The 13958-nt window shown below is 32.1% G+C and overlaps 1 long non-coding RNA gene across 6 annotated transcripts in view; it reads left to right on the forward strand.

Annotated features, from left to right (window-relative positions):
- Positions 1-13958, forward strand: part of LOC143246678 (uncharacterized) — a 91681-nt gene that overhangs the window by 28295 nt on the left and 49428 nt on the right. For 3 of the 6 annotated variants that reach the window (XR_013026094.1, XR_013026092.1, XR_013026093.1), the window contains exons 7-9: positions 7846-7935; positions 11300-11390; positions 12589-12678. This is a non-coding gene — a long non-coding RNA (uncharacterized LOC143246678). Of the gene's footprint in view, positions 1-6573; positions 6665-6772; positions 6815-7845; positions 7936-11299; positions 11391-12588; positions 12679-13958 lie in introns of all 6 variants that reach the window. The other 3 variants (XR_013026091.1, XR_013026096.1, XR_013026095.1) reach the window with 2 other exon arrangements.

A 13958-nucleotide genomic window follows, 5' to 3' on the forward strand; every position in this document is an offset into this window, starting at 1 on the left:
CACAGTTGGTTCAAGCTCTATAAATTTTGTTTTGTAATTTCCAAATAATAATTAAGTAAAGATTACAAAAAAAAATTGTTGCAGCATCGTTCTCATGGAAGATTTGCCCACATTTGAACATATTACTCACATGTATTTTAAACTTTCCTGATAGCAGCCTAATAATATATTTGATTTGAATTCTGGGAAAAGAAGCAAATTTTTTGGAAATATACTTTTAGCCACTACATATTGGCTTTTAGAATGAGTTTGTTTTTTAAGTTCAAACTTTAAGCCCAAAGTCCGTCATTTCTTGACTGATGTGAGTCCAAATTACAATTTTAGGCTAAGGCTAAGTCAAACCCTTTCGACTGGTGTATTTGTCCACGCCAGGTTTCGTAGATTAATTTACTCTAATTCTGCCTAAAAAAATTGTTTTCAATGAGTAATTTTGATGAGTAATAAAATAGACTCTGGTATACGTATAACCCTTGCTTGGTCTTGCTGATGCACAAAAAATATAGATGTTGTTCGCTCCTCTACGTAAAAAAAAAAAAAATTCTCCATCCAAACGAACCGTTTTACATATATAAAAATATAGATAGTAAAAGGAGAAAAAATCATAAATTAATTTACTCTAATCCTGAACAACTTTCAAGTGCAGCGGTTATTGAGAGTTACTTCTTCTTTAATACATCAGATCTAACAGAAATACGAAATTACGATTATGCTGCTGCTGCTAAGAATGGATTCTATAATTTCTCCAACAAGCATCCTTAACAGAGAACAAGGATAAAAGTGGATTTGTTAAAGGTCGAGTCACTTCTGCTGTTTCTATTATTCTTTGTTATAGGTAGGAAACAAACAAATAATCAGATATTTTGTTTTTTATTTAAATATAAAGAAAACTAGTAATTTTTGTATTGGTTTGTTTGTTTAGTTTGAATTTCGCACAAAGCTACACAAGGGCTATCTGCGCTAGCCGTCTTTAATTTAGTAGTGTAAAAATAGAGAAAAGGCAGCTAGTCATCATCACCCATCATTAACTTGTGGGCTACTCTTTTACCAACGAATAGTGGGATTGACAGTCACACTATAATACTCTCACGGCTGAAAGGGCGAGCATGTTTGGTCTGACGGGGATTCGAACCTGCCACCCTTGGATTACGAGTCGAGCGGTTTAATCGCCTTTGGTTTGGAAAAATTCACAACACACACTCTGTTAACAGATATTCTCTGAATCTTCTGTCAGTAGGCCCTGACTGACAACAGTGGCAGAACTCCATACGTCTGAAAAATATCAAAATTTACAAAATGACAAAATATAATTATTTATATTATTGACCATATAAGGCATAATTTCTCATGTAAATACCATTAATAATTATTATTTTACCATTTAGAAAAAGAAAGATATATATTAACCGAATTTTAGAATTAAAATTAAATAAACTTGGCGCTAAATTTTATATTTCGCTACCGCCATTCACAAAATTTCACTAGATGGCGAAGAAACTACGATTAGCATAATAGTGTAAAGGCGCATTCATCTTAAACGTAATGTGTAATTGAATCTGTATTAAACACGTTCTTTGAAATATCGTTTTAGTATCTGTGGTAAATATTTCTGAACAAGGTTGGTTGTTTATTATATTATTTGCATTGTTTAATAATTTTATTGAAAGAGGTATAAAAATGAAACAAAAGTTTATTACCCCCTGGTGAAATTACACGTAGTGAAATATCAATTATAGATATTTTATGATTAGTTGTTAACTATCAAATAAAATTTGGAATTTCCTAAAGTGTACCTATAACGATTTTTTAACCCTAAAATAAAGGACTTCAGACCTTATAATTCAGACCTTCAAACCTTATAATTGCCTGTTGTTTGTGCATTTGGGTATGTTCCAAGAGCTTTGGTAACCATAATGAAGAAAGATCTATCCTAGAATGTTATCAAAGCTCGACTCATTCACTGACTTTTCAGTTAATTGTGATGTGCGTGGATATTTTATTTCAAGTGCTGAAACCTCGCATCTAAGAATTTTTCACTTTAGTAATTTATTTGCAGCGTTTTTATATTTAATCTTTCTCACTGTATGAAATGAACGAACTTTCTTTTGCTGAAGGAACAGAGCAGGAACCAAGAAGCAATTTCTCCATGTTGGAAGCAGATGCGTATTTGAAGTTTATAACTTGTACATATATTGAGATCTTTACTCCTGATTCATATAGACCTCTTAAACTTCTTTAGTTTCAGAGGAGACCTGGAAATAACTTTGGGTTTTTATTCTAAAATTTTAAATTCATTGATGTTTGTTGGAACAATCACTGAATTTCTTCTTAAAATAAAAAGGATAATTTCAACTTTATTCTGACAGTATATTTTGAATATACAATTTGATTGTTAGCACATTTTTATAGCTAGAATGTTTTGTGGCACGTGGGTCATATGTTCATTACTTCTGGCTGTACCAGAATAAGCTTATTGGCTAACGCCAATTAATCAGCATTGTAAAACTGTACGTTAGAAAAGTTATAGTAATATTGTGAAGAAACTTGTTAGCCATAGATTTAAATTTTTCAGAAGAAATTTAAGAAAAGCTCTGAAGGTACATATACTTAATAGAGGTTTATTATACATACACTTGTAGTGCATCTAGCTTCAGCTACACTAATCTATATATTCTTTGTTACATTGTGAGGCCAGTCAGATTTAGTATCATGGTAATATTTACTGCTGCATTCAAACATCTTTGTGGTTAAATCTCAACCACAAAGAAATTGTTACACAAAAGTTATTCATCCATACAACAAACAAATGCACAGTTAGCAATTTGCTAAGGAAAGTGTGTGTTTTTTTTTTATGGCAAAGCCACATCAGGCTATCTACTGAGACCACCTAGGGGAATTGAACCCACTGAGAACCCCTGATTTTAGCATTGTAAATCTGTAGACTTACCACTGTACTAGCGGGGAGGCTACTAACAACAGCAGGGGGGGAAACAGTGAGCTTTCAACATTAGATAATAAAACCAAAGCTTGAATATGTGAAAGCAGTACAGATATTTCCTCAATGCTACCTGGTGTATTTAAGATGATTGGTTGTTTACTTGTATGCTTTGAAACACAAACAGATTAATGGTTGTGGGATGAGTAAACTCAAAATGTGTACTTTTAATATTTCTAGTTCGAGGATCGCGGGTTTGAGTCCCCGTCACACCAAACACGCTTGCCCTTTCAGCCATGAGGGCATTATAATGTGATGGTCAATCCCACTATTCATTGGTTAAAGAGTCGCCCAAGAGTTGGTGGTGGGTGGTGATGACTAGCTGCCTTCCCTCTAGTCTTACACTGCTAAATTAGGGATGGCTAGTGCAGATAGCCCTTGCGTAACTTTGCATGAAATTCAACATGAACAACATTTCCAGAAATCAATATGCATTTCATGAAATGTGTGGATTTATTTACCTCTAAAATGACTGTAGTTGAATTGTATGGTGATACGTTGCTTTGATAACTTTTAAACAGGTGACTAAAAGGTTATAATGTGAAATTGTATTAAAACCAGATAGTGTGAACAATCATATGAACTTGGAGCAGGACAATATAGCTACTGTTTTATTATAAAGAAGAGTTTAATGTAATCTTTTATTAATGTTTTAACTTGAAATTATTGTATCAGCAAACTAGAGAAAGAAATCACCAAGTCTGTATTAACTACACATATAAACTAACTTGTATCTCTATAGGTATCACTACACTTTTGAACTAACATATTTAATGTGAGTATATTTTCTCTTTTGATTTAATAACTTTATTAGTATTTCAATTTATGACCAATAGATGACCAAAGTGTGATATTTATATTAACATGTTGAGAGTAGACTTCAACTTTTCTCTTCTGTCCATTGTGTTAATGGTTTCTCTCTAACATTTTTAACATAAATCACGAGATACAGAAAACATTTTGTACAGCTTGAATTTTCTAACAGTTTCAGAGACCTGACAAATCTAGAAGTGTCAGGAAACGTCTGGTGGCTTCTCTGTTTCTTGTCATTGATTCTGCACAGAAACAAGTTTTAACATAATGTTTGTCAACACTATATTGATGTGTAATTCACTAAATATAATGAATAGTCATATTAAGTTTGTTTTTATGAATGAAAATTGAAACAGTTTATCTATAACCAAGTTACAATGCCCTTACTTCAAGATCTAATGTATTGAAAGAAAATGTCCTGAAGTTATTTCTTATATAAGTAGATTATTAGTCGAAAATGGTGTTAATTAGAAGTATTGGAAACGTGTGTGTGTGTGTAGGTCTAGATAATATGAAACTTTAGAATGTTGTCAGTCTGTTAAAAGCAAGAATGCTACATTATATCATCTTAACATTTTCAATGAATAAAAAAATAATTATTTGCAAACATGAACCATTTGATAACATTGAGACAAATTCAGGTTTCATGTTTAAGGTTTTTACAGTAAGTTTAACTGTAACCTATAATGGCTCTAGTTCTGTTCTGTAACCAACAGCATTATTGGTAACCTAGTGTCTTTTCATAACTTTTAATGATTCTACGATGATGGTTTTCCTTGTATGTTGTTGGAAAGTAATCACCATTGTTCTATCCTCCCTCTTGTTTACGTTATAGACTTGAGGGCCGGAAAAACTCTGGAACATAAATGTTTTTTTGTATCTAAATTAACATAATCTTGTTGAAATGTACATATATAATAATGTTTTCTTCATTACCGATTCAAACCACCTTCTAACTTTTAGTTAATGACAGATATGTTCTGTAATATGAACAGTTACACTACTTTGTATAGCAGTATTCTGTAGATTGTTGCTGGCTAGCTTTTATATTGAACACCCCTTGTATGAATTATGAAGTTCACTTATTTTGCTGAACTGAAACTATAGAAATAACCACTTCTGTGAGGTCATCCCTTAAGTAATGTCTGATTTTAGGTTTAGAAAAATAGAAAGGATTTGAAAAGGTTTTAATGTTATTTAACGAATAATGTATGTCCCATTATTATTTCCTGCCAAGCTTTTGAATGTCACTTCTATAAAAGTATTTGGGTTTGGAGGAAAAGAATATAGTGACGGTAGTTTTGACATCTTCATGTGTTCCAATCTCTTTTACACCAAGATAGTTCTACAAACTTTGGAATAGATGATAATCAGATGGGACAAAGTCTGGAGAATAAGGAGGATGTGGAAGTTTCTCACAGGCTAGTTCTTCAATCTTTGCAGATGTGATCCTTGCTGTATGGGGTCATGCATTATCCTGGTGTACACAACACCTTTGTGGTTAATCAAAGCAGGCCTCTTTCCTTTCAGTGCAACATTCAAGTGCTCTAACTGTTAGAAGTTTCATATAATTGTTATATAGAGTGGCAGCAACCTAGTGGATCACACCAATATCCCACCAAAAGTTTAACAAGACTTTCCTAGGGTGGAGGTCAGTTTTTGGTTGTACTTTAGCCAGTTTACCTGCACTGAGCCATTTGTATAATATATCAATTTTTCCATCTTCAGTCACTAACCTGTCAAAAAAGTGTAATGTTCATGAGAGTGTAGAGAAGTGTAAATGTCCACTCTTGTTCTAACGTTGGTTTCTGTCAAATCATGTGGGACCCATTTTCCAAGTTTTGACACTTTTCCAAGCTGTTGCAGATGACAGTAGACTGTTGAATTGGTTGAATTAAGCTTCTGTGGTAGTTCTTCAACTGTTACAGCATAATCTTCGTTAAGTGCAGCCAGCAGCAAGTCATCATTAAACTCAACAGGATGACCTGAATGTGGTGCACCACTTAAGCTGTAGTCACCTGATCTGAACATCTGAAACCACCTTCGACATTTTCTTTCATTGAGAGACTCCGCACCATAAACACCTTGAATGTTTCGTGTAGTTTCTGCTGCACTATTACCTTTTGTAAACTCATAAATCATTATATACCTAATGTGCTCCTCAAGCACATCCATCTTTAAAAGGGTTTATTTGATTAATGATTTGAAAAAGTAGAGTTGGGTCAGTTTCTTTTATTTGTCTGAACATTTTTACACATTCTACCAAATATTGTAGTCATTAAAGCCTTTTACAAAGACAGAAATGATGATGGACTTTCTGAATTAAATTTTTGGGCATCACTTATAGGATGACCTGATGTACAGAAGGAAAATGGTATTTTCATGGTTGTTGATTAACATATAATGTGAGGGGGTAGTTGATGTAAGTTATGCAGTATGTGCGACTTCTATCCAGGTTTGACCTTTGTTTTTTATTGTACTTAAAAAAAAATTAATCATTGAATTGAGTTTTGTGTTTTGTTCTGGTGGACTTGTACTTTAAGCATTAATTTTTTGTTTTCATAAACTATGAAAACAGTTTTGTAAGTCAAACCATTTCCCAGTTTCTTGAAGACAGCATTTTGTTCTAACATTCACTGTTAATACCACATTTTTATATATAAGGTAGCACTTCTGTAACTGTGTTTAGTTGCAGAACGTCCTCAGGTTAGTAGTCTGTTTATAAAGATTAATAGTTTCATTTGTTTTTTTTTTATTCTTTCTAACAGTTCAGGTTATTGGATGGCAGGATACATGTTCATGAAGAGATTGTTTATTTCTAGACTCCTGGCTCCATTTTGATTGTGAATTATTCTTTTGGTAAGCTGTAACTTATCTGTGACTATAAAGATATCTAGAGTAAATATTGTCATCTTCCTCATGAACTTTAGGTTGTGATAAAAATCGTCAGATATTTTGTTTTTTTAGGATCCACGAGTGAATTTTGTTAAATTGTGAATTCTTTCCATGGTAAGTCCAAGTTAGTGTGTTCTTATAAAGCTTTAATAGAAGTTATCTAAGTAGTCTGTTAACTGATTTATCTTTCTGCAGGGGCTAGCCATAGGGTAGTGGCCACATTGTGAATCCAGCTTCGTAACAAAAACACATTCCATAGTTTGATATTAATTTAGCAGTACCTGATGCAGACTTTATATTTTTGCTGCATGCCATGAGATATAAATGCCCACTAAACTTTGAAAGCATCATAGGCACTGGATATGTTATGTGGCTGACATTTGTTCCACTTATGGGTTGTAGTTAACTACATGTACAAGTAATGATGCTTGAGCTGTCTGAGACAAATCAGACTAGATCATTTAATTGGTGAACTGGAGATACAATTGTGTGTGTGTATCATTTATTTGCTTCACTTGAAATTTCTCTTTTTTAAATATTCTGTTGGTGTTAACTGTTTAACTAGTGGTAACCTTATTTAATTTATAGTTTTTGTGTCTGAGTATTTTAAAACTAATTCTGATTTCATATATCTTGTCATTCATTGCTTTGTTCATCATAATGGTTATTTTGTATAGTAATTTGGTGCAAGAAACGTAAGTTAGTATTCTTGGAAATTGTTTTTTACAACAAGTTTGAAATGATGTCTGTACATCTTACAAATACAACATTTTTAACATCACAACTTTAAAAATACAATCTATACATGAACCAGTTAATTACTTTAAACTTTAAGGTTTTAGACAGTAAGTTTAACTGTAACATATAATGGGCAATGTTCTGTTGTGTACAACAACATAATGTGGTAACCTAGTGATTATTCAGTTATAATGATTCCACGATGATGGGTTTCCTATTATGATGTTGGAAAGTAATCACCATTGTTCTATTTCTACCTCTAGTTTACGATATAGACTTGAGGGCCGGAACTACTCTGGGACATGGATTATTTCTTGTAGTACACATAAACTAATAATTATAGACGTTTTCTACTTTACTTTTTAAAGACAGTTAAATTAACTTCTAACTAGTTGAGTTTGTTTCAGGTAAAAGGATGCCCCCCACGTAGTGACCACTGTCATTACTGTGTATCAACATCTTGGAGACACTGTTGATAAATTCTTTGTGTGTCACAGGTGAGAACAAATGTATTTATTGTATTCATCCAATAGTTTTAATGCCATTGTTATTCATGTTGTGATTTGTTTGCTTAGATTCTGTACAATATTATGTTTAATACTGGTTTAGAATGTATTTATCTACAGATTTTAATGAAGTTTCTCTCAGTATGCTCAGTATAAGACTTACCAATGTTCTACTACAATTATAGATTTGATTAACTTTGTATAAAAGGGTAGATGTTAATTGACAGAACGACAGTACATTATCATGTGGCAAAGTTACTTTTATTGACGTGTACAGACAACCACATCTTAGTGGAAAATAAAAGACATCCTCAACATTAAATATTTGGTGAATTAGGAACCATTGTGATTTACAAGCTCTCTTCTTTATTACAACATATGGGACACTTATGGACATTTCAATTTCAAGTTGTTCTGGTATTGAAATTTTGTAAGTTGATACATTTATAGTTTAACAATAAAACTTCTGAGTCTGTAAGGATGTCTGTGAAATAAAATTTATATTTTGAACTGAGTTCTAAGTGAATTTTAAAACTTTGTCTACACTGGTTTCTAGTATGTTGTGACAGTGTGATATTACTGTGTTTTATAATTTTGAACTGTCACTTATCTTACGTACAATTATATTTCTGTAAAGTCTCATCTAGAACTAATGTTTTACAACAGTATAATGCCAGTTTAAATATACAGTTCAGTATATTTGATTTATACTTTAAAAATGTGTTACCACAAACCTGACAAAATCTAGAATCATCAGGAATTTAAGTTTGGTAAAGTTCTAGTTGTCCCACTTTTTTTATCTTTGATTTGCACACAAACAAATTTTACCATAATGTTGGCCAACAGTTGTTTATATTAATGTGTAATTCACTAAATATAATGAATGGTCATATTAAGTTTGTTTTTATGAATGAAAATTGAAACAGTTTATCTGTAACCAAGTTACAATGCCCTTACTTCAAGATCTAATGTATTGAAAGAAAATGTCCTGAAGTTATTTCTTATTATAAGTAGATTATTAGTCGAAATGGTGTTAATTAGAAGTATTGGAAATGTGTGTGTGTGTGTGTGTAGGTCTAGATAATATGAAACTTTAGAATGTGGCCAGTCTGTTAAAAGCAAAAATGCTACATTATATCATCTTAACATTTTCAATGAAAAAAAATAATTTTTTTGCAAACATGAACCATTTGATAACATTGAGACAAATTCAGGTTTCATGTTTAAGGTTTTTACAGTAAGTTTAACTGTAACCTGTAATGGCTCTAGTTCTGTTCTGTAACCAACAGCATTATTGGTAATCTAGTGACTTTTCATAACTTTAATGATTCTACGATGATGGTTTTCCTTGTATGTTGTTGGAAAGTAATCACCATTGTTCTATCCTCCCTCTTGTTTACGTTATAGACTTGAGGGCCGGAAAAACTCTGGAACATAAATGTTTTTTGTATCTAAATTAACATAATCTTGTTGAAATGTACATATATAATAATGTTTTCTTCATTACGATTCAAACCACCTTCTAACTTTTAGTTAATGACAGATATGTTCTGTAATATGAACAGTTACACTTCTTTGTTTAGCAGTATTCTGTAGATTGTTGCTGGCTAGCTGTTATATTGAACACCCCTTGTATGAATTATGAAGTTCACTTGTTTCACTGAACTGAAACTATGGACATAACCACTTCTGTGAGGTCATCCCTTATTTAATGTCTGATTTTAGGTTTAGAAAAATATAAAGGATTTGAAAAGCTTTTAATGTTATTTAACCAATAGTATATGTCCCATTATTATTTCCTGCCAATGATTCACAAGCTTTTGAATGTCACTTCTATAAAAATATTTGGGTTTGGAGGAAAAGAATATAGTGATGGTAGTTTTGACATCTTCATGTGTTCCAATCTCTTTTACACCAAGATAGTTCTGCAAACTTTGGAATAGATCATAATCAGATGGGGCAAAGTCTGGAGAATTAGGAGGATGTGGAAGTTTCTCACAGGCTAGTTCTTCAATCTTTGCAGATGTGATCCTTGTTGTATGGGGCTGTGCATTATCCTGGTGTAACCAACACCTTTGTGGTTAATCAAAGCAGGCCTCTTTCCTTTCAGTGCAACATTCAAGTGCTCTAACTGTTAGAAGTTTCATATAATTGTTATATAGAGTGGCAGCAACCTAGTGGATCACACCAATATCCCACCAAAAGTTTAACAAGACTTTCCTAGGGTGGAGGTCAGTTTTGGTTGTACTTTAGCCAGTTTACCTGCACTGAGCCATTTGTATAATATATCAATTTTTCCATCTTCAGTCACTAACCTGTCAAAAAAGTGTAACGTTCATGAGAGTGTAGAGAAGTGTAAATGTCCACTCTTGCTCTAAGGTTGGCTTCTGTCAAATCATGTGGGACCCATTTTCCAAGTTTTGACACCTTTCCAAGCTGTTGCAGATGACAGTAGACTGTTGAATGGGTTGAATTAAGCTTCTGTGCTAGTTCTTCAACTGTTACAGCATAATTTTCATCAAGTACAGCCAGCAGCAAGTCCTCATTAAACTCAACAGGAAGACCTGAATGTGGAGCATCACTTAAGCTGTAGTCACCTGATCTGAACATCTGAAACCACCTTCGACATTTTCTTTCATTGAGAGACTCCCCACCATAAACATTTTGAATGTTTCATGTAGTTTCTGCTGCACTATTGCCTTTTGTAAACTCATAAATAATTATATACCTAATGTGTTCCTCAAGCACATCCATCTTTATAAGGGTTTATTTGATTAATGATTTGAAAAAGTAGAGTTGGGTTAGTTTCTTTTATTTGTCTGAACATTTTTACACATTCTACCAAATATTGTAGTAATTAAAGTAATTTGTAGTAAATACAAAGACAGAAATGATGATGAACTTTCTGAATTAAATTTTTGGGCATCACTTATAGGATGACCTGATGTACAGAAGGAAAATGGTACTTTCATGGTTGTTGATTAACATATAATGTAAGGGGGTAGTTGATGTAAGTTATGCAGTATGTGTGACTTCTATCCAGGTTTGACCTTTGTTTTTTATTGTACTTAAAAAAAAATTAATCATTGAATTGAGTTTAGTGTTTTGTTCTGGTGGACTTGTACTTTAAGCATTAATTTTTTGTCTTCATAAACTATGAAAACAGTTTTGTAAGTCAAACCATTTCCCAGTTTCTTGAAGACAGCATTTTGTTCTAACATTCACTGTTAATACCACATTTTTATATATTAGGTAGCACTTCTGTAACTGTGTTTAGTTGCAGAGCGTCCACAGGTTAGTAGTCTGTTTATATAGATTAATAGTTTCATTTGTTTTGTTTTATTCTTTCTAACAGTTCAGGTTACTGGATGGCAGGATACATGTTCATGAAGAGATTGTTTATTTCTAGACTCCTGGCTCCATTTTGATTGTGAATTATTCTTTTGGTAAGCTGTAACTTATCTCTGACTATAAAGATATCTAGAGTAAATATTGTCATCTTCCTCATGAACTTTAGGTTGTGATAAAAATCGTAAGAAATTTTGTTTTTTTAGGATCAATGAGTGAATTTTGTTAAATTGTGAATTCTTTCCATGGTAAGTCCAAGTTAGTGTGTTCTTATAAAGCTTTAATAGAAGTTATCTAAGTAGTCTGTTAATTGATTTATCTTTCTAGAGGGCTAGCCATAGGTAGTAGTGGCCACATTGTGAATCCAGCTTTGTAACAAAACACATTCCTTATTTTGATATTAATTTAGCAGTACCTGATGCAGACTTTATATTTTTGCTGCATGCCATGAGATATAAATGCCCACTAAACTTTGAAAGCATCACAGGCACTGGATATGTTATATGGCTGACATTTTTTCCACTTATGGGTTGTAGTTAACTACATGTACAAGTAATGATGCTTGAGCTGTCTGAGACAAATCAGACTAGATCATTTAATTGGTGAACTGGAAATACAATTGTGTGTGTGTATCATTTATTTGCTTCACTTGAAATTTCTCTTTTTTAAATATTCTGTTGGTGTTAACTGTTTAACTAGTGGTAACTTCATTTAATTTATAGTTTTTGTGTCTGAGTATTTTAAAGCTAATTCTGATTTCATATATCTTGTCATTCATTGCTTTGTTCATCATAATGGTTATTTTGTATAGTAATTTGATGCAAGAAACATAAGTTAGTATTCTTGGAAATTGTTTTTTACAACAAGTAGAAAGAACTAAAGCAAACTTTGAAATGATGTCTGTACATATTACAAATAAAACATTTTTAACATCACAACTTTAAAAATACAATCTATACATGAACCAGTTAATTACTTTAAACTTTAAGGTTTTTAGACAGTAAGTTTAACTGTAACATATAATGGACAATGTTCTGTTGTGTACAACAACATAATGTGGTAACCTAGTGATTATTCAGTTATAATGATTCCACGATGATGGGTTTCCTGTTATGATGTTGGAAAGTAATCACCATTGTTCTATTCTACCTCTAGTTTGTTTATATAGACTTGAGGGCGGAACTACTCTGGGACATGGATTATTTCTTGTAGTACACATAAACTAATAATTATAGTTTTCTACTTTACTTTTTAAAGACAGTTAAATTAACTTCTAACTAGTTGAGTTTGTTTCAGGTAAAAGGATGCCCCCCACGTAGTGACTACTGTCATTACTGTGTATCAACATCTTAGAGACACTGTTGATAAATTCTTTGTGTGTCACAGGTGAGAACAAATGTATTTATTGTATTCATCCAATAGTTTTAATGCCATTGTTATTCATGTTGTGATTTGTTTGTTTAGATTCTGTACAATATTATGTTTAATACTGGTTTAGAATGTATTTATCTACAGATTTTAATGGAGTTTCTCTCAGTATGCTCAGTATAAGACTTATCAATGTTTTACTACAATTATAGATTTGATTAATTTTGTATAAAAGGGTAGATGTTAATCGACAGAACGACAGTACATTATCATGTGGCAAAGTTACTTATTGACGTGTACAGACAACCACATCTTAGTGGAAAATAAAAGACATCCTTAACATTAAATATTTGGTGAATTAGGAACCATTGTGATTGACAAGCTCTCTTCTTTATTACAACATTTTCACACTTATGGACATTACGAATTTCAAGTTGTTCTGGTATTGAAATTTTGTAAGTTGATACATTTATAGTTTAACAATAAAACTTCTCAGTCTGTAAGGATGTCTGTGAAATAAAATTTATATTTTGAACTGAGTTCTAAGTGAATTTTAAAACTTTGTCTACACTGGTTTCTAGTATGTTGTGACAGTGTGATATTACTGTGTTTTATAAAACTTTGTCTACACTGGTTTCTAGTATGTTGTGACAGTGTGATATTACTGTGTTTTATAAAAACTTTGTCTACACTGGTTTCTAGTATGTTGTGACAGTGTGATATTACTGTGTTTTATAAAACTTTGTCTACACTGGTTTCTAGTATGTTGTGACAGTGTGATATTACTGTGTTTTATAAAACTTTGTCTACACTGGTTTCTAGTATGTTGTGACAGTGTGATATTACTGTGTTTTATAAAACTTTGTCTACACTGGTTTCTAGTATGTTGTGACAGTGTGATATTACTGTGTTTTATAAAACTTTGTCTACACTGGTTTCTAGTATGTTGTGACAGTGTGATATTACTGTGTTTTATAAAACTTTGTCTACACTGGTTTCTAGTATGTTGTGACAGTGTGATATTACTGTGTTTTATAAAACTTTGTCTACACTGGTTTCTAGTATGTTGTGACAGTGTGATATTACTGTGTTTTATAAAACTTTGTCTACACTGGTTTCTAGTATGTTGTGACAGTGTGATATTACTGTGTTTTATAAAACTTTGTCTACACTGGTTTCTAGTATGATGTGACAGTGTGATATTACTGTGTTTTATAAAACTTTGTCTACACTGGTTTCTAGTATGTTGTGACAGTGTGATATTACTGTGTTTTATAAAACTTTGTCTACACTGGTTT

This window comes from Tachypleus tridentatus, chromosome 3 (genome assembly GCF_004210375.1).
Source record: "Tachypleus tridentatus isolate NWPU-2018 chromosome 3, ASM421037v1, whole genome shotgun sequence".
Lineage (NCBI taxonomy): Eukaryota > Metazoa > Arthropoda > Merostomata > Xiphosura > Limulidae > Tachypleus > Tachypleus tridentatus.